This window comes from Dermacentor andersoni, chromosome 5 (assembly GCF_023375885.2).
Source record: "Dermacentor andersoni chromosome 5, qqDerAnde1_hic_scaffold, whole genome shotgun sequence".
Taxonomy (NCBI): Eukaryota; Metazoa; Arthropoda; class Arachnida; order Ixodida; family Ixodidae; genus Dermacentor; species Dermacentor andersoni.
The window spans coordinates 57796194-57820665 of NC_092818.1; the positions used below are offsets into that span (position 1 = coordinate 57796194).

The 24472-nt window shown below is 44.7% G+C and overlaps 1 long non-coding RNA gene across 1 annotated transcript; it reads right to left on the reverse strand.

Annotated features, from left to right (window-relative positions):
* Window positions 1-1747: 1747 nt before the first annotated feature.
* On the reverse strand, window positions 1748-4558 carry LOC140218342 (uncharacterized). Its single transcript, XR_011894616.1, has 2 exons — window positions 4300-4558; window positions 1748-2102 (listed from the first exon to the last, which is right to left on the reverse strand). It is a non-coding gene; the product is annotated as an uncharacterized lncRNA (long non-coding RNA).
* Window positions 4559-24472: the final 19914 nt, after the last annotated feature.

Here is a 24472-nt window from a genome sequence, read left to right on the forward strand (position 1 = left end):
TGAAAAATATGCACCTTTAGAGGTTACGCTGTACACCCTTAGCTGGGTAACCCTTAGTATAGGTGCACAAATTCGCATTTATAAGGTACATTGTAACTAATATATTATAAGTTACATTGTAACTAATACAAAATATAAGGTACGTTGTAACCATTATATTACAAGGTACATTGTAACCAATATAAAATAAAAGGTACATTGTTACCCTTGAAAAATATGCAGCTTTAGAGGTTACGCCGTAGTCCTTTATTTTCTTAAAGCAAATGTAACCTCTAACGATGTGTTAAATTTAGGGGTTACTTCAGTAACTTATACGGATATTTTCTTCTTGATTGCATTCTATTTTTATAGCCAAACTAGAAAATTTGCACTGTTCCACTACAAGATATTGCCATATCGAATTGGGGCGATATTGTCATGCCTGCCAGCTGGCTATGTTCTCACCTCAGATTATAGTTATGCTGGTGTTTAAACTGTGGGACTACAAAAGAAGAGACTTTCACTGTCAATGCATTTCATTAAAGCTTTAAAGAGAGCATGTAATTTGCTCGGGTTGGTATCGACCCAAACATTTTTCTTTCAGTCCCATAATTCAAACTTCTACATGACAGTCTGTGGCGAGGAGAAATCAGAGGCAACTGACAGGCATCACAATGTTGGCCCCATTCGAGATGCAGAACATTTTCAATCATGACGCCATGGTATATTTTATAAATTAGCTATAACAATACAGCGCAATCACAATAAAGACATCTGAATAAATAGCCGAAGTAACCCCTAAATTTAACATAGCCTTTGGGGGTCAGTTCCTGCTTGACTGCCAATATAACTTAGCTGTAAGTTTCTAACATATACTGCCTCTGAGTTAATGTCCCTCTAAAATATGTGGAAGCCAAAAATACCTTCAGTTCCTAGAGTTTTACATACTTGTGCAGAAAAGCCACTATTTATTAAAAATCCATCTTCCAAAGGCACAAAATTACTTGAAGTACACTCAATGAAGAAAAACACTTGGGGAAGCGACATATGCATGAGTATTGTAGATTGGCCATAATAATTAAGTTCAGGTGAGCAAAAGCATACTGCAAAGCGCTGCTGGCAATAATATTGTGACAATGAGTTGTTTTAATGTAGCTGAAGGCAATGTCATTATTTCACTTCCTAACTATGCACCTAGCCTTTCTAATAAGCTGTTCCGTTTAATATTCTGTGAATGTTCTCGAAAAATAAGTTGGAGTACTCTCTCAGGTACGAAATTCTTTATTACAAGTTTATTGTTCAACAAGGTCTGATACAAAAATACCATCCATGAGACCTCCCATATACAGTCATTGAAGCACAACTGTGTGAAATGACAAACATCAAAATTGATGCTATTTAATAACTGCAATACTAGATTTCTGCACAGGCACAGAGATATATACCGATCTGCTCATTGAGCAAAGGGCAAATAGAGTGCATTACATTTTGCAAAACAACCATCTACGTGGGTGAGTTAAATGCTTAAGCTATGTTTATAAGAAATTCTGAGGCCTATGAATACACAAATGAAATAAAATTAACCAGCCTTCACCACAAGGGAGAGGAACAAATGACTAGAGCAAGTAAATGCACTGCTTGTGACTAGAAGTAAACAATGTATGACGTGAAAAAAACAGCTGCTTATGGTGTAAGCCTCTCCAACCTTTGAAGCTAACCAACCGCATTGAACTAAATCACACACTATTTGTTTTTTTTTTTCTTTCACTTCAGAGTTGGTGAAAAACATGGAAAGCAGCGCGAACAGCACTACTCCCTAGATTACATTTTTACTGCTTAGGAGCGCAAAGAGACGTTTCAGACGGGTAGAAAGCAGTCCTTTCACTAGCTTGTCTCGTGACAGCACAATCTTTTTGCACGACAGCAAGCATTTGGTAAAATGCAAATGGATATTCTAGGTTCTTAACATAATATGCCAAAAGGCAAAAAATAAGTGCCCGTTGTATTTCAGACGTGGAGACAGTGATGACTTCGGCTTGGCTGCCAGCAAAAATACATATCTTGTCAGGAGCGCTGTAAATGTGAGGTGCTGTTACTTGGAGCTCATCAGCTGGCAATGCCATCTATGAAAAGAAATTAAAGATGACATAAACCACTGCCCGAAATTTATTTATGTAGTTTAGAGCACGGCATGCATGTCGCATTTTCCCACATAATAAAACAAAGAGATGTACGAACAAGGGCAAAAGGAGAGAAGTCAGCTAGGAAAGCTGGCACTAGTAAACCGGGCAGGTGTGTTACTCACAGTCAACATGGATTGACTGTGCCTTAGTAGTTTGGATTTCCTAACTCACTGAAAACAACTAACTCTCAAAACTCGCATCTCTAGCCTAGTGTAGGTTGAGCCAGTTCCCCTGCGTTGTTGTCTTTATTGTACCAATGTTTTCGTGGAAGAAATATCTCCACAAAAAGAATGAATAAATTGCCCTCCTATCTGTTTAAAAAATTTTATTCAGCCCAGGATATAAGCAGAACTTATTTATCGTGTGACATCTCATCTGTAGCCCATTATTTTAATGCTCGTAAATGAAAGGCAAGAAGAGGTCGCACAACAAGCAAGACAATGCACAAGATCTTCTCCCACGGCATAGATGTAAACCACATATCGGCACCATCAATGGCATATTAACCAATATATATATATATATATATATATATCGGGCTGGTACTGGTAGTATAAAAAAGAAAAAAGATGGTACGCCACACACTGTTATTGCACAGTACATTTTCCGAACGTTTCGCTTTGACAAAGGCTAGTCCACCAGTCAAAATGTACGTCGCACTTTTTTTTTCTTTATACGCACTCATGTTCACTATACTGACGTCACTACATATAAACGATCTGTCCAGACCAACATTACTTGCAAGAAAACCTACGCAACAACTATTACTATTAGAGCCAATTAGATCAATTTCATTTTATACACATTAGGACACATGATTGTATATGAAAGCTGATGAGAATCGTCGTAAAAAAGCAGGGCTGTTCAAGCAGCAGTACTTTCATATCGAATTCAAATATAATAGAAAGATGAGCCCTGAATATAGAATCAAATCTATTATATATGCATGAACTAAAGTACAGTGCGTAAATTGAGATTTTCTGTCATTTGGTTTCAAAGTTGTTGCAGTTGTCAGGATGACAAGCAACTTCAGAGAGAGGCACTAACTCAAATTCCTTTCATTTCTCAGGACACCTGCACTGTACCAGCATACCTCAGCTTATTCTGGAATATTGTGGTCACTTTGGTCTACATCTGCATTCTTTTCAGCAAAGATGCATCCCAACGACACCACACTAGCGGTAAATATCCCTGAACGGCAAACCGGCCTCCAGTGACGTAGAACGTCTACCGCGCGAGAGGTGTCTAATGTAGACGGAAATTCGCCCGGCGCACCGCCCGCCACCAAAGCCACCTTGCCGCCTCACGTCCGACGGGCCAATCGACGACCGCGAAGCTGCGCGCCTCCGCCACCGGCAACGCAAACATCGGCTGCAGCTTCTGTTCCACGCAAATCCCCGCAAAATAATTTCCACTACATAAAGTGATGCGTACATTGTACATGTTACGCAAAACAATCTCCACTGTCACACGTTAAACACGAACGAGAGCACGGATACCTGTCCAGCTCCGCTGCACTGCATGGCTCCCGACGGCAGACGACGGGCGCGGCTGTGCTCGCATCACTGCCAACGGCGCCGCTAATATTAGCGTATTTTCTGCATTGTGTATAATCATTGCGAAGAGCGACAGCAACGGTATGAAATATTGCGGCTTGTGAGCGTCGGTGATTCATTCCGAAGCGCCATAAGCCTTCGCTTCGACGTGAACCGGAAAAGGCCTAGCGACGATATCGGCGCCGCCGATATCGATGAGGGGCGGTAAGGCTGCCGACGTTGCCAGAACGACCACTCCTCGGTCGCTACTTCGCTGTACGGATGCGACACAAATGGGTCCCGGCAACATCATATTATCACATCCTATCTACGGCAAGTAAATCTCGCCGTTCGCGAGGAAAGCCGCCGTCGAACGGCGGCCCGCGAACGGCGCGCGGCGGCCTGCCGTGCCGGTAACGTGGACGTGTGTCGTTTTTGAGCGTGGAAGAAACACGGATGCATTTCCGCGCATATCGCTGCTTACCCCTTTGCTTTCTCTCTCTCTTTTTTTTTCTGCATTTCCCTGACCTATAATGAAAGAAAAGCTGCAGCCTAGCTATATGCTGAATACAGACAAACCAGCACAATGCAAGTACACTTACCAAGTTCGTCTATTTTCCCATGCGATCCGGGGCTGTCGTCGCAGTAGTCACAGCGAAGGTTCGCCGAAATGAGGACACTGAAGCGCTCACAGTCAGAAAATGGCTCTTTGCAGCGGCCGCGCATTATCCCAAACAAGTATCTGTTCGTCACTGCGATTGCCACTGACAAAATTGGCGCCGAGACTATAGCAACAAAACACACATACACAACTCACAACGCCATGTTTGCAACTACTTCCCGTCATGCAATGCTAAAAATATATACGGAAACGCGGAGAGATGACATAAGAGCATGGCCGCTGCTTCTGTACTGAAGTACAGTAACTAAAGCACGATTCGGACATTCTGATCCGGCTGCACATATTCAAACGAAAACATGTTCGTTGAGAGTAAAACGAAAACACAAACTTATGGACATAGTGCGCTCTTGGAAACAATGCTCCTGCATTGAACAGAATTATTCTTTATAGCTATCATGGTGGTAGAACTTCAGCCAACTGTACTTTTCATCTGTCTACACGGCTCCGTGGTAATGGAGTGGCTGTATGCGGCTTTTCCGTGCTGGGTTTGCTGCGCTGACATGCATTGGCGCGTTGCATCAACCGTGTTGCTGCTGTACAATATAGGGAAATGTGGCGTGTTGCAGACGTTGACTCGTACCGTTGCTGAGTGCACAAAAAATAATGCGAGAAACGTGCCAAGCGTTTTAATGATTGCATTTTGTTTGCTCCGAATTCGCACCTCGGCTGCAGAGATTCTTTGCAAAAATGCTCATTTAATATATCTTCCGTTGGGGCAACACTCATTAATTTCTTTGGACGCTTTCTAGGCAACGACGCATTGCGCTGGATGGCTGTAATATGAGGAAAATGTTCGTACATCAGTCTGCGATTCAGCTTGCTCTATGAATGCACCCAACCAAATTCGCACTGAGTAAACACGGCAAAAGGCCCTTCCAGGTTCCTACCATATAATAATAATAACCATGCTTCTTTTTTATCGCCTCATGAAGAAGGCAGAAGTGCGAGAGGAGCATTATTTTATGATGTTATAAGCTAAACGTATGTCAAAAGGGCTCCCCAATCCGTGAATGTGAGACCCATAAGAAACAACAAAAACACTTGCGGCGGCATGTGTCGGCAGCGGCATGCGACGGCAACGAGATAGATTTCTGCAGGACACATGTAGGGTCTGTGAAAAGCGCTAATTGTATATAATATTTGCTCAGTCGATGGTTGTACTTCCGGCAAGAATCGTCGTTAGTCTTGCAGAGCGTTCTTTTCCCGTGGCCTACTTCCGATATGCGGCTCTGCCGGTTCGATGAGTAATTTGCTCTCAGTCAAAATTTGCGACTGAACACCCGCACAAGTGCTCATCAAGTGGATCAACCATGTGTGCACGCAGGTAACTTATCCTTCGCTTTGTTAATGTGTAAATTGCGAACTTCCCCTCCCTATATAATGTCTGCGTGGGGTCTCGGTTAAAGGTTACTAAAATTCTATAGGTTACAATATAGAGGTTACATGCTGGCAGCAGATCAATGTAACTAATAAGCAGCACCCGTCTCACTCAGTTTCGTCATTGTAACCCTTAGCATGAGCAATATAATGAAAACATCAAAAGGACGGGCGAAGTAACCGTTATTTTATTCGTTACTCACGTTTATAGGTATACTTATAGGTTACCAAGATTAGAGTGTAGCTACCGCTCACTCCAGATATGCACGGAGCAATTCCTACTACGAGAATTTTGACAAGTGAATGAGTAAAATAATTTAAATAATTAAAAAATGAAAGCTAGGTACATTAATGCATGGTTGTCACAACATGAAGACAGTCGTATGAATGGTAGAGAAAAATCACAACTCGTGTGACAGATTTAATAGGTGCCCATCACCCGGCTTAAGCACATTGAGTTACAGAACCAATGAATTATAACGTTAATTTCTATACTATCAGTGCAATAGAAGCGGTTGCATCGAATGTTTATCATACCTTTAAATCACCTATGTAGGCGAGGTACGCAAGCATTTCAATCACATGAAATTGTGCGCTGATATCGACATGTCATCGAAAGACATTCGAAGCTTTGAAGATCGAAACTTGTATTGCGTGTGGGAAAAATCACGAAAAAGTGCTGACGCAGAAGTTTTGCCAAGTGATTTGGAAACCTCTTCGAAAAGTGCCGTCTTAAATATGAAGAGTAACGAGACAAGCGGAGTTAGTTTAGAAAGTATTACGTTCAGTGGAGTGCTATTACATTGCAGTAAACACTGCATGGTATCAATGACTAGTCGTAATTGTACAACTGCCCTTAGCAGACATCGCGTTTAAGGATTCTTTTATGTCTATACCATTGCATATACCGCCAAGCAGTCTGCTCAACCTACGTGGCAAACAAGACCTTGTTGATTTCCTTCTCCTCAATGTGTGAAAGACACGCGCATCGCATGCGGTAAGATACACAATGGAGCTATAGCTAAACGGAATCCTAAAACATGTAATAATGAAAGATTTCAGAAGTTGCCCACCTTTCGAGCGTGCTGCTGGACGAGTCCTATGGGGATTCCGCGAGGATGTCGCCTCATTTTGCACACGCCGCTTCTTGGCTTTAGGGCTCGGACTAGGGCTGCTACGCTTGCGGCTGGCCGGTTGTTCTGGCCCAGTGTCGTCGTCTTTCAGCCAGGACCATTCTTCAAGAAAGTTCGACAGCAGGAGGCGCTTGTGGATGCCCAAATCTTGATCACTCTTGTCAATCATGGCTATCTTGTCCTCGGCTGCTTCGAGTAAACCATCTACGTCGATGCCCATTGCGAAAAAGTAGTGCACAGAGCGCTTGAACACCGCACCACAAGACCTCAAACGTGGCCCACTCCACGGTTGGTTAGCGTTGAAATGACTCCCTCTTTGGTGCTATTCCCCCATACCTCAACCATACGAGAGATTGCTGCTGCGCATGCGCTGGAAATACAGGAAAGACTGCATGCGCAGTATTGTACCTTCTCAGTAACTACCCCTTCACCATCGCCTAACCCTGCCCACATGTATACTCTGAAAGTATGGGTGGTGGTTAGGTGGGTCGAACTCCAACAATAGACTGCCTTTCAAGGCCACGAAAGTGAACTATGAGGACATGAAGTTTTTTTGACTGCCTTTTAGTCACGCTCCGGGTGAAAGAGGGCGCGGCCGGCGGGTGATTGACCTTGAAGGAAGGAATTTAGTTTGCGATGGGTAGAGTTTCTAAAGGCCACCAGTTATAACAAAAGCTATGTGTCGGAAAATGGGCTTGTCCTTTGCATTGAGTATAAAAACACCAGTTCACAGCAAGATGTGCAGATTTACACATACGTTTCCAGGTATGTGACTGGGTTGGAGAAAGTGTAATGGTAGGCTGCTTTGGTTTTGTGTTTGTGGCATGTAGAACTATTTGTTCGATGAAGATGAGAAATGTGAGTGCGCAAAATGGCCATGAAGCGAATGATTTCGATGAAGCATGAATTTTCATAAACAAAAATAAACTGATAACCGGCGCAATTTTTTGTGCGTGTTTTATCCTGATTGCTCATACGCAATTATCTTATTTCGAACGATACATTCAACTATTATACCAGGCATTTTAGGATGGACTTATCAGTATTTTTTAACATGTGACCGCGAAGTGTGATCGTTGCGTCGACGGAAAAATGTGTTTGCACTAGTTTGCAAATGTGGCTCTCGAATCAAGATTCGCTCGAGAACAATGATTTTTGCAAGGTTGCGCTGATCTCTGAAAACTATTAGTCTTGAAACTCGAGTGTGCTATCGAATATTCTGCTATCGGGACTATTCAGATGTCGGAAACGGTCTCTGAACTGCGATGTCTGAAGAGACAAACGTGTTCATATATTTATTGTGTTACTAATAAACATACGTAGGAAAGTGCTTTGAATACTTATATGCATCAGGAAAATACACACAATCGCGAATGTTTCACAGGTGACTGGTAACGCGGCCGTCAAAGAATGCAAAGCATGGATTGCTTAGGAACGTATGAGCACCTTACTGAAACGGTGTCGTAGCGGATAACAGCAGTCTCGCTGTTCTCAACCCTCTGCCCGGTATTTCTTATTGGGAATTTCGACTCATCGCTAGTTAGCTTCTGGGCGACTAATATGTGGTGCAACCTCATTGTAAAACTTCAACATTGGATGCAAGACTAACATAGCTACCCTTGAGGAAGTCAAAATATGAATAAAAGGATGTTATGGAGCAGACGAATATAACAGTCGAGTTAAAGCCAATGACAATTTTGATATTTTCGCAGTATTTCCGTATATTGTGAAAAATTCTACGGTGGAACCGATCAGTACTACAATAAAGGAAGTGCCTTGTTTCTACTTTGCGTTGGCACCGTAATTTTCTTCTGTGCGAGCATCAATTATGAGTTATGGTTATGTTTGACACTATTATGGAGTTCCTATTTAATCTAATGTTGTATTTTGGGTCTTCGATAGCGCATTTTTGAGTTTAGAATCAGTATTATTTCAGTGATTATGTCCCACAGCCAATGAGCGGTTGGGGCCGAGTAAAGCGTGATGCCGCTTTTCGTGGCCACAATTTCTATGCGGTATATTGAGAGAAAATGAAGCTCATCGTACGCGTGGAATGAACATATTCTTTTATTTTTTCATAATATGAGTATATTACAGGCGGTCTGTATCTTTGAGTGCACTTGTTATTAGATGCCATGAGATTTGGACGCCTTCTCCTACCCTCTGGCTCGTGGGAACGTCAGCTAGCAACGAAGGCCTTCCACTATCAACGTTACTTACAATGTATATTATGGGCACTTCGCCATATTCGTCACATACCGGAGGAGCGCCAAGGAAAAGGATTGCCAAAAGCTCCCTTCTTTGTTTTTGTACAAGCTATCCTTAAGGAGAAATTCTCGTGCTGACGGTATTTTGATGACAACCAGAGAGTGCGCTTCGTAGGTGGTATACGGGAGCGTGGAAAGTCCGATGGCAGTGTTGTAGACGCCGGTTATGCGATTCCGGTTGCACCAAAATACTAATTAAATAAACTAAGAAAGAGCACCCCATTGTATTCAAATAGTTTACATCTTTGAGGCAGCAGGATTGCCCGACGTTTCAATCGAGGGGATGCGCCACGCGAATAGCCTAAAAAAATAAGACAAGAGGAAACAGCGCCAAGACCCGAACTTCGCAAGATGCTAAACGACTGTGCGCTTGATTTATTGGCTTAGTGCATAGCATAGTATGGTGAGTTCGTCCAAAAATCCCCTCCACAACGAGAAAGCTTCTTCCCTCAGATGGTATGAACTTGCAAAGTTGAAGCCCATTACGTAACTGATCGCTGCCATCCGAATTCCCGTGACAAGTGACCCATGGTACGCGATAACAATACGCGCGTTCACGCAAATAATTCGGACAGCCCATCCATTTCGATTTTCTGCACGGGCCCGAATTTCACGGCTATGACGCAGCACTGGCGCCCGCCCGTTCTAAAGGGTGAAGCCACATAAACAAATCAGCTAATTATAGTTTGCTAGAATGCTATCTTGATAGATCTTTTCAGGCTATACCACAGTCTCCCGTGGGCGCACAATGATATATTGGGAAAAGATGTAAATCATGAGAGCAGGTTCGCCCGGGCCTACACTGCCCTTCTCGTGCCACTCGAGCAGGCAAAAAAATAATGCAGTGATAACGCGGCCGGCAGCAGCATTCCTCGCGCGCCTCACAACATAAGTACACATGCCCACAACCATCGACATTTGTATCCATATGCAGGAAATCGGGAAAAAATAGTCATTCCTCCCCGCATGCCAAGTTTCATCCTAGACGGCAGAGCTCGTTTCTCCCCTGTCGGAACGATTTCTGACACGGGTGTGCGCGCGAGCGTCTCTTGTTTGCGACGCTGCCTCTTAGCATGACTAGAAATTAGTATTGTGCTGTTAACTGCCACAACAGCAGTGTAAATACGAAAGGGTTGAAGCCACCAGTGAAATTTTTCCGATTTCGCAGAAAATCGTGCGACAACGAAATAAACAGACGAATGACATGGATTACTGCGGTGCGCTGAACAAAGTAAACAATTTGCAAACGATGCGATCTGGTTCACTGATCACACGTGAGTGTATGACGGTTTTTACGTGTAGTCCACATGAATTTCGTGATTACTGGGTATATAATTATTTTCTTCAAATAAACCCTTTCAGTTGGTATACCAGCGCTTTTCCTGTCTTTTTGCGTTTGGTTTGTGTGGGCGCTTCCCAAGAATGGAAACCACTTCTATTGCATGCGCTAGCAGTGGCCGGAGTTCACGGGTGCCGAGAATTGAACAGGATGCATTGAACATGACCGGAGTTCATTCCTGCATCACCGCTGCACCGATTCGTCGAGTTGCTTTAAGATACGCACCTGCGTCTTGGTCGCGCCGGCATAGCTGAAGCAGAAATAATTACTAATGCTTTCAGCTTCCGTCTCTTTGACAACTATTAAAAAATTGCCAAGGTATTTACGCTGCTCCCTCTATTCTATATTGTAGGGGACGTACTAGTTAATATTGTCTGAGCATGTCGTATTTGTGCTATGCGGCGACATATTTTGCACTACTCCGCATAGTATCGATGGAAGTCCGTGGTCGCGGACACAAACGACACGTAGTTGTACCAAAAATTTTGCGGGAAACTGCAAAAATTACTTCGGCTAACACGCACCGTATGTGCCGACGGTTTTTCCGGCGGCACATATGATGTCGTTTCCGACTAGCGGACGGCGTCATTTACATCGCTAAGCAGACGCTGTGCTTTCGCCGCATCACAGCGACGAAACTATTCGTCAAGCGCACCGATCTTAGTAAAGGCAAATAGAAGCCTGTACATCGTACTTCGAATAAAAGGCGCACGCACGGACGGACGCACGCACGCACGCACGCACACACACACACACACACACACACACACACACACACACACACACACACACACACACACACACACCGTGCGTGGTACGAAAAGTGCCCACACATGCGCAGTGCAAGAGGCAATCAGGGCGATGTGAATGTGATGTGTGTGATGCGATGTGATGTGTGTCGACAGTGATAAGTTGCGAGGACAAAGTCTAATTTCTACGTTGGTGACGCGATACTCGGCTCACGCTTCATGGTCAATGTCAGCTATTGGCCAAGAGCATCGTTCTATGGGTATCTGTCTTCGATTAAATATGGCACCCGCCGGCATTCCCAAAACAGTTGAGGGGAAGGCTACCGATGAAAATAGAGTGAGAAAAACGTGATTCCACGCTGTGATTCTGAGCCTCAAGAGGCGCGCAAGGGTGCAGTTTTCGGCTGGGGTGTTCCCAGTATCCAGAATAGTAAGCTGTTGGGCCTCTTGGTTTGACATGCTTTTTGCAAAGGGGGCGCATCATTATCTTTAGAGGCCCTGGGTGACTCTGCGCGCCTTCCTGCGCACTGCAGGGATTGTGGCTGTAAACCCCTTTTCGATAAAACCAAGATTGTAAGCAGATCCAAAGGCAGACTCAAAAGGGAAATCCTCGAGGCTGGTCAGATTCATGCTCACGCTAACTTTTGTATTAGGTTCATGTCAGTGCATCTGATGCATAAGGAATTTACGTTCCTCGCTTTTGGCTAAAGTTTCTACGCCCCTGTAACATGAAGAGCACTGTTAATGTGGCTTGTCCTTTTTAATATTAGTATTGTTGTAAATATGCGCACTAAACCTGTTTGATGTAATTTCATATCGTAATTTCATAATTTCATTTCATATCATATTTCATAACTGTTACACATGTTTAGGTGCGTTTACCCGTTCGTTATATAAAACATGCCTTGTATGTGTAATCCTTCTATGTTTCTCTCTCCTTTTTCTGAAGAGTAGGCAGGCGTCGGACCCTTTCTCGTGACACTGCTCCTCGCTTTGCCTTTCTGTACAAAGTATATATGTTTCAAAACAAATAATAATAATAATGCCCACCTCCTTTGGTGTCGACAGGAGTGTGGCAATATTGCAAATAAATAAATAACGCGAGAAAAAAAAAGACAATTTTGCCATAAATCATTAAATCCTCATATTGCGCCAGACGGCTTGCGTACCATTTTTACAAGAACGTTAAGCTCACTTGTTATAAATGCAGCGGGAGGCAAGTAGCTTATAACAGATCATTTCTACTCGAAGGCTGATGATCTCAAACGTTATCCGTTCGCGGCTTTTACGTCAAATTTTGAAAGAACTGCTCTGATTGGACAGTAGCGGTAGAGTTCAATCATATGTCGATGCGCTGCAACCTTAGCGAAGCCAATTGGTCTTTCCTACGCAAATTGCGCGCAAAATGCCCTGCACACCACGAGGAGTCGAACCGCCGCTCTACCGTCTCCATTCCCGACAGGTGGAGCCACGTTGTTAGTGCGCTGAAATTAAGCACTGTGCTCGCAAATCATTTTGAACCTGCGGTCGTGATACAAGATACGTCTGTATTCGAACGCTTTGTCATTGATGCGCTTTCTAAAGAATACAGGCAGAATCGTTACCGTGATAACATTCTGTGCGGCATAATGTAGTCGCTTCAAGTGCTACTTGTCTTGATGCTTTGTCTAAAATCTAGAAGCAGTGAAAATAGCTAGGTTCCCGTTTTGTTTTCATTCAGGCGCGACCACGGTTCGTGTAAAAAGGAGCGAGGTTACATTTTTGAATACCTTAAGATGTGAAAGCTCGCTTGGGTGCCATTTTACTTCTCACTGTTAAGGTGAAGAACGAGAAGAAAGGGGGACACGAGGCGCCCGATTTTTATTATCGATCTCATGGCAAGCCAACAGACATAGACACCAAGCAAATCATGGGAAAATTACTTTTACTTACTAATTGAACTAAAGAAAAGATGAATTATTGGCAATAAAAGTGGATGAAAAAACAACTTGCCGCCGATGGAGAACTTTCCCACGTCTTCGCATTACGCGTTTGCTTGGTGTCTATTGCATAATGCTTCGCATTAAGCAATTGAGCTACTGCCAGCGCGGTTTCCCCATCCACTTTCTTGGGTATTTATGTGTTACTACTAGAACTAATCTTGGGAGTGTCAGCCAGCGCCACCACACAGAAACCTTGGCGACGGATGTGGAACATCCCTTCTGCCACAGGCGTCACAAGTACGTGATCTTTCTGGCTAAAGGCAACTGGTCAGTAAACCTACACATGCTACTACCCGAAGGCATCAATGTTGCCGGATTCGAGACCCTCGAAGTAGTAAAGGCAAGGCGCAGAAGACCAGGACTCAAGAACAACACAAACGACAGGACCGGCGCCGGTCCTGTCGTTTGTGTTCTTCTTCTTGAGTACTGGTCTTCTGCGCCTTGCCTTTACTACTTCAGGAATGAACCAACTAGAAGAAGCAAGAGTTTCACTCGAGACCCTCGTTACGTAAGAACGAGAAGGAAGGGGGTTAATCGAGGGGCCCGAATTTTATTAGTACTATCATCACAACCCAACAAATACACCAAAGAAAGGATAGGGAAAATCACTTGTACTTACTAATTCAATTAAAGAACGCGTAATGCGAAGACGTGGGATCGTTCCCATTCTGTGGCAAGGGGTCTTTTCATCCACTTTCATTGCTGTTAAGTTATCATTTGCTTAATTCAATTAGGAAGTACAAGTAAATTCTACTAGAACTAATATTGGGAGTGTCAGCCAGCGCCACCACACACAAACCTTGGCGACGAATGTAGAACATCCTTTCTGCCGCAGGCGTCACGAGTACGGGATCTTTCTGGGTGAAGGCAACTGGTCAATAAACCTGCACATTGTTAGGTATGGCCGGACGCCAAGGGCGATACGTCATCCCCCTACCTTCTACTTGGTCGGACGCCAAGGGCGATACGTCATCCCCCTACCTTCAACTTGGTCGGACGCCAAGGGCGATACGTCATCCCCCTAACTTCTACTTGGTCGGACGCCAAGGGCGATACGTCATCCCCCTACCTTCTACTTGGTCGGACGCCAAGGGCGATACGTCATCCCCTTACCTTCTACTTGGTCGGACGCCAAGGGCGATACGTCATCCCCTTACCTTCTACTTGGCCGGACCCCACGGCGCCGAAGAGAGTCATTCACCCGACCTTCTCCCCGGATTCGTCGAAAAGAGGATCGACTTCTCCTTCCCGTGCTCAGTAATGCAGGAGGAGGGGCCCTCTCTCTGTGCCTGTCACGTGTCATCGACGGAAACAAGATCCCGCCCACACTTGTAGAGAGCCTATTTAAGGGGCTCCGAAATGTACTTTTGATATACTTCATACTTCATGCTCTTCTTATTTTCTTTCAACTACCTTTGAATGAACCGTGCAAGTTTCGCACTAGCAAATCGTTTCGCCCTTGCTCGGTCGCCATGGTCTACCGGATGCCTGCAGCCCGCTGACAACGCCATGCTACCCAATAAGTAATGTCGGTCGAGCTTCGATAGGCAGGCGTCGCTACTTCTCGGCAGCAGTACGGTACGCTACCCTGGAGTACGGAAGAAAAGGGTTGCTAGCGGTGGGATCGCCCTCCAAAGGCAACAAACTGGTTGCTAACGGTGGGATCGCCCCTGAAGCGCAACAACATGCTACTACCTGAAGGAACCAATGTTGCCGGATTCTAGACTCTCGTTACGTAAGAACTAGAAGGAAGGGGATTAACCGAGGGGCTCGAATTTTATTAATCCTATCATGACAACCCAACAAATACACCAAGGAAATCATAGGGAAAAATAGCTTGTACTTACCTATTGAAATAAAGAATTATGCATTACGTGAAGAAAGGGGGTGGGAAAACTGCGCCACGGTAGTTAAGTTGGTTAGAGCATCGCACGCATAATGCGAAGACGTGGGATCGTTCCCCATTTGCGGCAAGTGGCTTTTTCATCCACTTTCATTGCTGTTAAGTTATCATTTGCTTAATTCAATTAGCAAGTAAGTAATTTCCCCGATGGTTTCCGTGGTGTCCTTGTTTGTTGGCTTGTCATGATATGTTAAGGCGAAGGTATCACTGTCGCCATCTCGCGTGTAGTTCAGATTCTCCCACCAGGCGACCCCACTCAGTCATGTGTAGAAAAAAGGGAATAAAATCTGCTCTTCGCCGTCGCAACATGCTCCGGTCTGTCCCTGTGGCGACGCTGGTCCATGCGATCTGCTGTAGTTGAGGAAAATTCAACCACCCTTATTCTTTTCAGGAGGAGTTCTGCCTGGCACCATTGTTGTATTGTTTCTGCGCGTGGTGGCCTTCGTCCCGCTGATACTTTCAACAGTGGTCCATGTAATGCATGTAACAATGGTCTACATGTACAATGCTCCGTGCTGCTGATGGTGGCGTCAGGCGTGGCAGTGGTTCGTCACCGTCGCTTTAGACGTGGCTATCATGTGAGTACGGGCCTCTGCTTCGAAAACCGTCTCGGCAGGTGGTTTGCAGAGTGCAGTGCTCACTACCACGGCGGACCACAACACCTGTAATACTAAAGAGAGACTAAGAATGAAATGGACGGGACATTGAGTGACGCTGATCGTCTAGTTTTGTTTCTCTTTTTTCCTAGTGTCTACCTTTCTTTTTATTTTTTTAGCAATCGGCAAAGTGTTGACCCCCTAAAGGAAGGTTTTAGGCTTGAAATGGTAAATGTAGTTTTATGCGTATAAACAGACAGATAGAAAGAGAAAGAAATTGCCGTATATCGCAGTAAGTGTCTAGTGCAGTCTGCAGTGCCTCGCCATAACGACAGTCGGTTGCTTCCGTTGCATGAGGTGTGCGCCATATTGTCGATAAAGGCTACCGAGGGCTACTGTGAAGGGCACACTCAATCTTAATCACGAAACTTTCCCTTGAGGTTATTGCCGTCATGGTATTCGTGAAGCATTTACGTGGCCCGCCATCGTGTTAACCGCCATGAGCAGTGGGTTTCTGGGTGCCTGTTTAATTCAGAGAACGGTGAAAGTATAGAAGCAAATTGTTTTATGCAAAACGCGCCCAGCTCTACCTCTTACGCATTACTAAAACGCCCGTATTCGACTAGAACAACTCACAAAAGTAATACGAATCATGATCAAAGCTTCGCTGGGTAGTGTCCTTCTGACCCGGATTTATAACGTCGACACCAAATACCACGAATACTCTTCCATGTAAAATGCAATATTCCTAATAGCTAATACTAAAGTAATGTTAAGTGTTTAGCAAAGCATTGCACACAACTTCGCGTGTTGAATTTGCAGATATTCCTTTTACGCAAAATTTATGAACAGACACGGCGCATACATGCATTGCAAGACCAGTGCATCCTTTAAACGCCATATAGCTTGCGATATCCAAGCCGCAAATTTTCCCGACTCATGTGCTTTAGAAGAATGAGCTGCGTTTCAGGCATGGCAGCCGAATGAAGCCCAGATATCTTTCAATGAGCACGGCTAGGGACAAAAATACCCCAAGCATGCACGAACGCAGCGAGCGGCGTCCTGGCCGTAACGTCACTCGTAAGAGGGCGCCACTCCAACTTCTCGCCCGGAAAGACTGCAATACCTGCATAGCAAAGCCTGCTGACACCTGAAGAGTGGTCACCAGTGGAGGAGGGGTGGCGATAGAAGAGAAGGCGTAAAGTTAGTAGAGAGTATAGAATAAAAACGAAATATTTACGACATAGCGCCTAAGCAAACATGAAAAAAAGACAGTTTGATTGTGAAGTGACTTCCTCGAGAAAGGTTGTCACCGGCACTGTTATGTCGCGTGTAGCAATGGGTGGAGGGGGAGGGCGAATACCAACTCCTCGAAGAAGTCACAGTGCTTTTGTAAGCTACCTCGGACCACGTGCATAAAAATTAGAGCTGTGTACACCACTGAAACCAGTTTTGTTTCCAGCTCGTGTGCCACGTGACCTGATGCCTATTTCTGTGCATTCAGAAGCCCCCCTGCAAGCTCGTTTCCATTGCTTCAGAAATTTTACGCGCTTTGCAGTGCGCAAAAAAAAGCTGCTTTCTATATAGATGCGCGACGGAAAGTCCTTGCGTGTAGCCAACCAAAGCACCATTAGCCTCATGCATCCCAAAACAGGTGTCTGACTGCCTGAACATAAATAGGGATTTAGGTGGCGAAGAAATGTTCGTAGGCCATCGGCCATGTGCCCTGGCGCATGGTGCCAGCTCCTACAATCACCCAGGCTAAGCATTGACAGGAGAGGGTGACCACTTCCACGAGCGCCGACTGATGATAGCGCCGCCTGCCACCTAATAGTTCAAATGTTCCCCACGTGCGATACAGTTATGGTAATGACCGCGAAGGCTGTCACCTTCCCCACACTAACAACAATTCCTCCTGACGAAAAATGCATTGAAAGCTGAAGGAAAGTGAGCAGCCGCTATCCACACAAAGGTCGAGCTAAGCGGACGCAGCCGGATACTTGGCCTGCTACTCATCTACGTCGCATTCTCTCCATATTAAAAGACGTCGTGTTTTCTCATTTCCCACGAGCCGGCAGAATGGTTTTTGGGACCCGTCGCCGGGTCGGAGCATGCGGACAAAACCCTTGCCATGCTTGTCATCAGTATTTGCTTTGCTCGGGTGCAAGAATAGAGATGCCATAAATAGCTGAGATGTTTGGTCTGTATGGCCCATGGACATAGCGCACACGGCGGCACTCTCGGACATGAAGCCACGTGATAAAACGGGGATTGCCTCATGCATGTTTACCTCACGCAGCCATGGCGCGGGAATATTTCCCATTCCTTCGTCCATGTGCACGCATGCTTTTAATTCACTATTCATGTGGGATGGGCTGTGAGAGGAAGTTGAGAAGGATACTATCATATCATCTTGTACAGATAAACACGCAACAATTGCAGTAGCGTTCTTTCACGCGAGTCTCCATATCAATACATGCAAGATGCACCTGCTTGTGTGCCACTTAGCAGAAATATGCGTCCCGCAGTTATGATATTACACAGAAATCATCCTCGTTTCATGTGCACCCACCGCCTATGAAACTTACTCATAAAATTTATGAAGAATTCGACACGCGAACACGTGAATGAAGAAAGGAAACCCAAAGAATACTGCTTGCGTGTCACTTTATTCTCTACACCTAAAAACAGGAGTAAAAAAAGGCATTATGATTGAACTGATAAGTGTCACTCAAGGACATGATGAATGTGCGTATGTGCGCACGTAAAGAAATGTTTATTATGTGGGTTTGTTTCAACGTTTGCCAACTGTCAATTGCTGATGTCCACTTATTTGGTTGAAAGAGAGAGAAACAAATTTATTTAGTCGTTTCTCTCTGTCTCAACCAAATAAGTGGACATTAAGCCAAATATATTGCAGTCCTAGAACGCTATCACGGGACAGCAGCTGTAAGATCGAAGGTTGAAGGAAATGAAATACTGGTAGGGGTGTGCGAAATCTGAATAGAGTGTATAATAGTGGCCTATTCGATTCGGTTGTCGAATCGAATAATCGTTATTTGTATCCATTTGTCATTGGCAGTTTTCGATTGGTGACAAAAGTTACTATTCACTCACCCCTACAAAACAGATAGCATCTAGTACACGCGGTTAGTCTGTTGTATTGCGATATAAATCACGCACTTTTCTGGTCACGTGACGTGCTGTCGCGTGTGCACCCGATACAGAACACGCGCGCATGGTATTGGAGGTCGCGTCATTCGAGTTTCAGAGACGCGGTACAGCGAAGTGGTAAAACAAGCTGTAGCACAGAACGTTGGCTTTAATTAAATGTGCACGCCCTCACCGCTGCTAGCACTCATTGCCCAATCGTGAGGATCACAGCGACCATCACAAGCACTCGCGCATAGCGTTGCGCACAGCCATCAGATGTTTTCCAAGTTTCGCCGACAGCCGTTCTCGTTGCCTTTGCGAAGGAGAGTTTCTCTAGCTTCCTATGACACAGGCGTCCTATAGCAATTCTTCGCACTGGCCTTTGCAATATGATCACACGCACTATACAAGCAGGTACTGCATAACTAGAATATTTGCCAAAAGTATTTATTTATTTATTTATTTATTTATTTAAAATACTTTCAGGGCCCAAAGGCACTACAGAAAGGAGTGGGGAAGAAATGGCAAGGCGTGCAGCAAGAAACAAACAGAAGTATTACAAGGCGTCTTGTAAAGTGATCTTGAACTGGTGGTCATCAGCAATGCTGGCGATTGTGGAGGGAAGGTGGTTCCATGCGACACTTGTTCTAGGAACAAAAGAGTCATTACACAATTTTGTGCGACAAGAAGGTAGCCCCACCTTGAAGCGATGATCGGTCCTTGAAGATATGTAATCAGGTGGATGGAACAAAACGCCCTTCATCTCGTTGTTATAATAATAGATTCTATGAAAAAGGCTAAGGCGAGAGGACTTTCGACGCAACGAAAGGTCAGGCAAGTTTAGGGTTTTCTTCATAGATGTGACACTGGAATGACGTGAATAATTCGACAAGATGAAACGTGCGCCGCGATTCTGAATGGCTTCAAGAGTTTGAATGAGTGTAGTCTGATTAGGATCCCATATGGCGCATGCGTACTCTAATTTAGAACGTACCAAGGTTTTGTAAAGTGTTAACTTCAGGGACGATGGGGCATCAAAAAAGTTTCGACGCAGATAACCAAGCATGCGATTGGCGTTGTTAGTTACAAATTCTACATGCGTATTCCACGATAGATTAGAAGAAATGTGAACACCAAGGTATTTATAGCTGTCAACAGATGGTAATGGAATATTATTGAGGCGGTAAGTACGCGGACAATGATTAGTGCTGGGGCGAGAAACCTGCATACTTTTACATTTAGTTGTATTAAGTGTCATGAGCCATTGACTGCACCATTCAAATACCCTATCTAGATCACGTTGCAGATTGAGGTAATCGTCATGGTTAGTAATTTTCTGGTAAACCACGCACTCATCTGCAAACAGTCGGACAGTTGAGGAAGAAAGGCAAGTAGGAAGATCATTAATATAAATCAAGAAGAGCAGAGGGCCCAAAACTGACCCTTGCGGGACACCAGATGTTACGGCAGAATTACGTGAAGAGAAGTCGTTAGCCGTCACATACTGACTACGGTTAGAGAGAAATTCCTTAATCCATGCAAGTACATTGGGGTCTATGTTAAGTTGATTAAGCTTGAAGATAAGTAGATCGTGTGAAACGGAGTCAAATGCTTTAGCAAAATCTAAATATATGCAATCAGTATCAAAGTCATGATCCGCGTTAATAAACAAGTCGTTAGTAAAACATAACAATTGCGTTTCACACGAAACTACTTTACGGAATCCATGCTGATAAATGCTGAAGAAGGAATTGGACTCGAGGAATTCAATGAGGTGCGAGTATATTATATGCTCTAGGATTTTTACTGGAATGGATGTTAATGATATGGGGCGGTAATTATTGGGGGAATGTACATCACCAGATTTATGCACAGGGACCACCTTCCCTATCTTCCAATCAGAGGGCAGTGTAGACATCTGTAATGACTGTTGGAAAAGCTTTGACAATATCAGTGCAGAATAAACTTGTGTACACTTCAGCATTTTCGATGAAATACAATCTGGACCGGCCGACGAAGACACTTTTAAGTTGACAATCAGCCTTTCGACACCAACTGCATCAATAGCGATATAATCCATTGGGAAGAAGTTGGTTCTTGGTATATGCGGAAATACTGTGGGAGTGCTCTTATGAAAATGAGTAACAAACACATTGTTCAGAACATTGCAGCATTCGCTTTGAATTACTGGGACATCAGATTGGATTAACTGAATGTGTGTCGTTTTAATACCGTTAATAATGCTCCAAAATTTACGGGGATTAGAACGAAGTAGCAAAGGAAGAGTTTTATCAAAGAATTCCTTCTTGGCTTTTGAGAGCGCAGTACAGAATTCTCTGTTGAATTTTTGATAGCAAGACCAGTGGTCTATTCTGGCTGTGAATTTTGCGCGTCGAAATATCAGCTTCTTTTTGTTGCGCATGCGCTTTAACATGTTATTGAACCATGGTGAGCGAGTACATGATGAAACTTTCCTTTTAGGTACAAAACGATCAATAAGAGACAAGAGTTTGTTTTTATAAAGCAACCAGTTATCCTCAACCGATCGCTGCTCAAAACCGGCGAAAAACCGATCAGCAAAGACCTGAAATTCCCCATTCATTCCAGTTACGTCTGCTTTGCCGTAGTCTTGGATGACCCTAGTTTTTTTCTTCTTAGAAATCTTTGCCCGTAGAGTGAAGTGAATTATCGAGTGATCGCTAATTCCCGGTGAATGAGTTAAGGCGGTAGCTAGGTCGGGTGTAGTGGTAAGTATTAAGTCTAGAATATTAGCGGAAGTGGAAGTTATGCGAGTGGGAAAGTGAACGAGCTGAGTGAAGTTGAAGTCGTGACAAAAAGTTAAAAATTCTTTGCTTTCAGCCGAGTTGTGTTTTAAGGAAACCGAATCTCGTGCCCATCTGATGTCAGGAAAATTGAAGTCGCCAAGTAAGAAGAGGGGCGATTTTGGGTATCGGACGAACAGCTGATTGACAACATCGTGCAGTTCATTACAGAACGATAATGATGCAGTTGGTGGCCGATAACAGACACAAAAAATTATTTCGCGAGAATCAATGAGCACGCGCGCACACACAAGCTCAAGCGAGGATACAATTGGAATAACATGGGAAGCAAGACTATCGGTAACCGCCAGCAGAACACCACCACCAGACCGGTAATCACGATCACATCGGTAAAATTTGTAGCACTTTTCACAGTCCAAGATTTCTTCATTTTTAACTTTTGCAGAAAGCCAAGTCTCCGTTAGACCAACAATATCAGCAGAGCAGGAATCAATAGCGGAAGACAATTCCACGTGTTTATTCAGAATACTCCGTATATTGGAAAGAAAAATAGAGGCGTCTTTTGCGCAGGATCTGGGCGGGCATAGCTATGACGCACTGGAAGTGCCAGCACGTGCAGTTACAGTACCAGCGCTATCTTGCGTATCCACTGATCGTGCTGAAGCGATTTCGCGTACGCTGTCACTTACTGAGCAGTACACGTACGTTTTTTTTTGTCCATGATCAGTTTATTCATGCGAAGAGTACGTCTTCCCGGCTACCTTTGCAAATTATGTTAGTTTCCTCCTTGAGTTTCGCTTGAGCTTCAGTCCCAGTCCCCTTGAGCTTGTATTTCTGCGCCCAGACTGCATCCCTGACTTTAGACGACGAAAACTTGATGATAATTGGCCGAGTCTTTTTATCTGTGTAGGATCCTAATCTGTGTGCTCGGGAAACTTCCGAGTCGGAAATTTGTATTTTAAGGTGACGAGACAAAACGTCTTGAACAAGGCCTTCGGACTGAGCCCATGTCTCAGTCGGGCAGTCCGGTATTCCGAAGAACAATAGGTTATCTCGTCTCGACCTGTCTTCAAGATCGTCCAGTCGAGAATTGAGTGCCTGGCCTTCCATTCTGACAGCTTCGGTGATTAGACGTGGTGCATCATTAAGAGCTGCAGAACCGTCGAATGATTCGACAAAGGATTCAACCGCGCATAATCTTACTGATAGGTTAGCGACGGTCTGTACTAAGACCTCCTGCTTTGTCTTTAAGTCGTCGAGAGCTGCCTTGAGCTCAACGTGACGGTGGTCAACGTTTTCAGAAAGTTTAGTGATAGCATCAAGTATTTCTTTGTTAGTAGGACCAGGGTTGAGTTCAACGTCACCGCAACACATTAAGAGCTTCGTAACAAATACGCATTCGCACAAGCACTGAAAGAGCACACTTGGGCACGGTAGGAGCAGCAGGCAGACGTTGCTAGTCCGCTTACAATAGAGAGAGGGGGGTTTACTAACCTGCACAAAAAGCAAGATCGGGATTTTGAGCGACTGCATGGCTGCCGCTCCACCGTGCCCACTGAAGGGGCGTAGGATTTCCAGTGCTCTTATATCCTCCTGCGTCGCTGCAGTCGCCAGCAGTGTTGTCGACCCGCTGACCATGGAAGGAATGTGCCCGGTAAAGCAGAACTGATGACATGAGGACGCATTATTGAAGATCGGGACCGTCAGCAACGCTGGTGATGGACAGCCGGTGATCGCTGGATCCGAAGGTTGTAGCCACGTGCCAGACGGAGCGATAAACTGCACAAAAAGCAAGATCGGGATTTTGAGCGACTGCATGGCTGCCGCTCCACCGTGCCCACTCATGTTCTTCATGTTCTTCTAAATGTCATAACTCTACATAGCGTAAATTGTTCACGTGTCGTCTGGCATTTTCGCACTGCCCGTGCTCTTTTTCTGCTGAATTGGGAGACTTGCGAGCATGTGCGCTGTTGCGCATGCAATGGCGGAAAGGCTTCGCAAAAAAAAAGAAAAAATGGCTTAAAATTTAGCTTGATCGGCTGCCATGCACCGCAACCAGCAGATGGCAATCACTGCATGAATTTAGGAGGGTACGATGATTACTCGAAAAATAAAGAGGACAATGTGGGGCTTCGAGGAGTGCGCGAGAGCGATGATTACGAGGGTAGATACGATACATCTTTGTGGGAGAAGACCGCCTGCTGGAAATCACGTGTTTCAAAACATTGCTGGGCGTCAGAACACGTAACCTTCGTTGGTAGCGCGCGGCTTGGAATACTACAGGTCACGCAGCCTTCCGCACTTCTCGCTGCAGTTGGTGAAATAAAGGCTAAGGCAAACACAGTACGCTACCAAACCCATCGAACCTCACCGCGTGAGGTAAGCAAGTTTTCAGATAACGTCGTACGCACCTGGCAACTAGGTGGAGGCGAGGGCAAAGTTATTTCTGCACTTTAAAAACGCTTCCGCAGTCAATTGTTAACAAAATTAGGCACCCATGAAATTTCTCGAATAATTATCTGCAATTGTCCGGGGCGCATGCCACAATGCCCGAACCTGCTAGCTAGGTGGCCGTACCGTGCACGGCGCTTTCTTTGTTTCTTTCCTTCTTCCTTTCTGTCTTTTCCCTCCAAGAGACACAGTTGATTGAGCTGCGTCAGGGCTACATTGAAGGCCTGGTTGCAGACACATGAGCTTGAAGGAATGTAAGGAAGGCGCGGCGACGAGACGGACCCAAACACTCAAATCTGAGTCAATCCCTGTTTTGCTCGCTTTGTAATGTTTAGTACCGCCACATTTGACAAACATTCA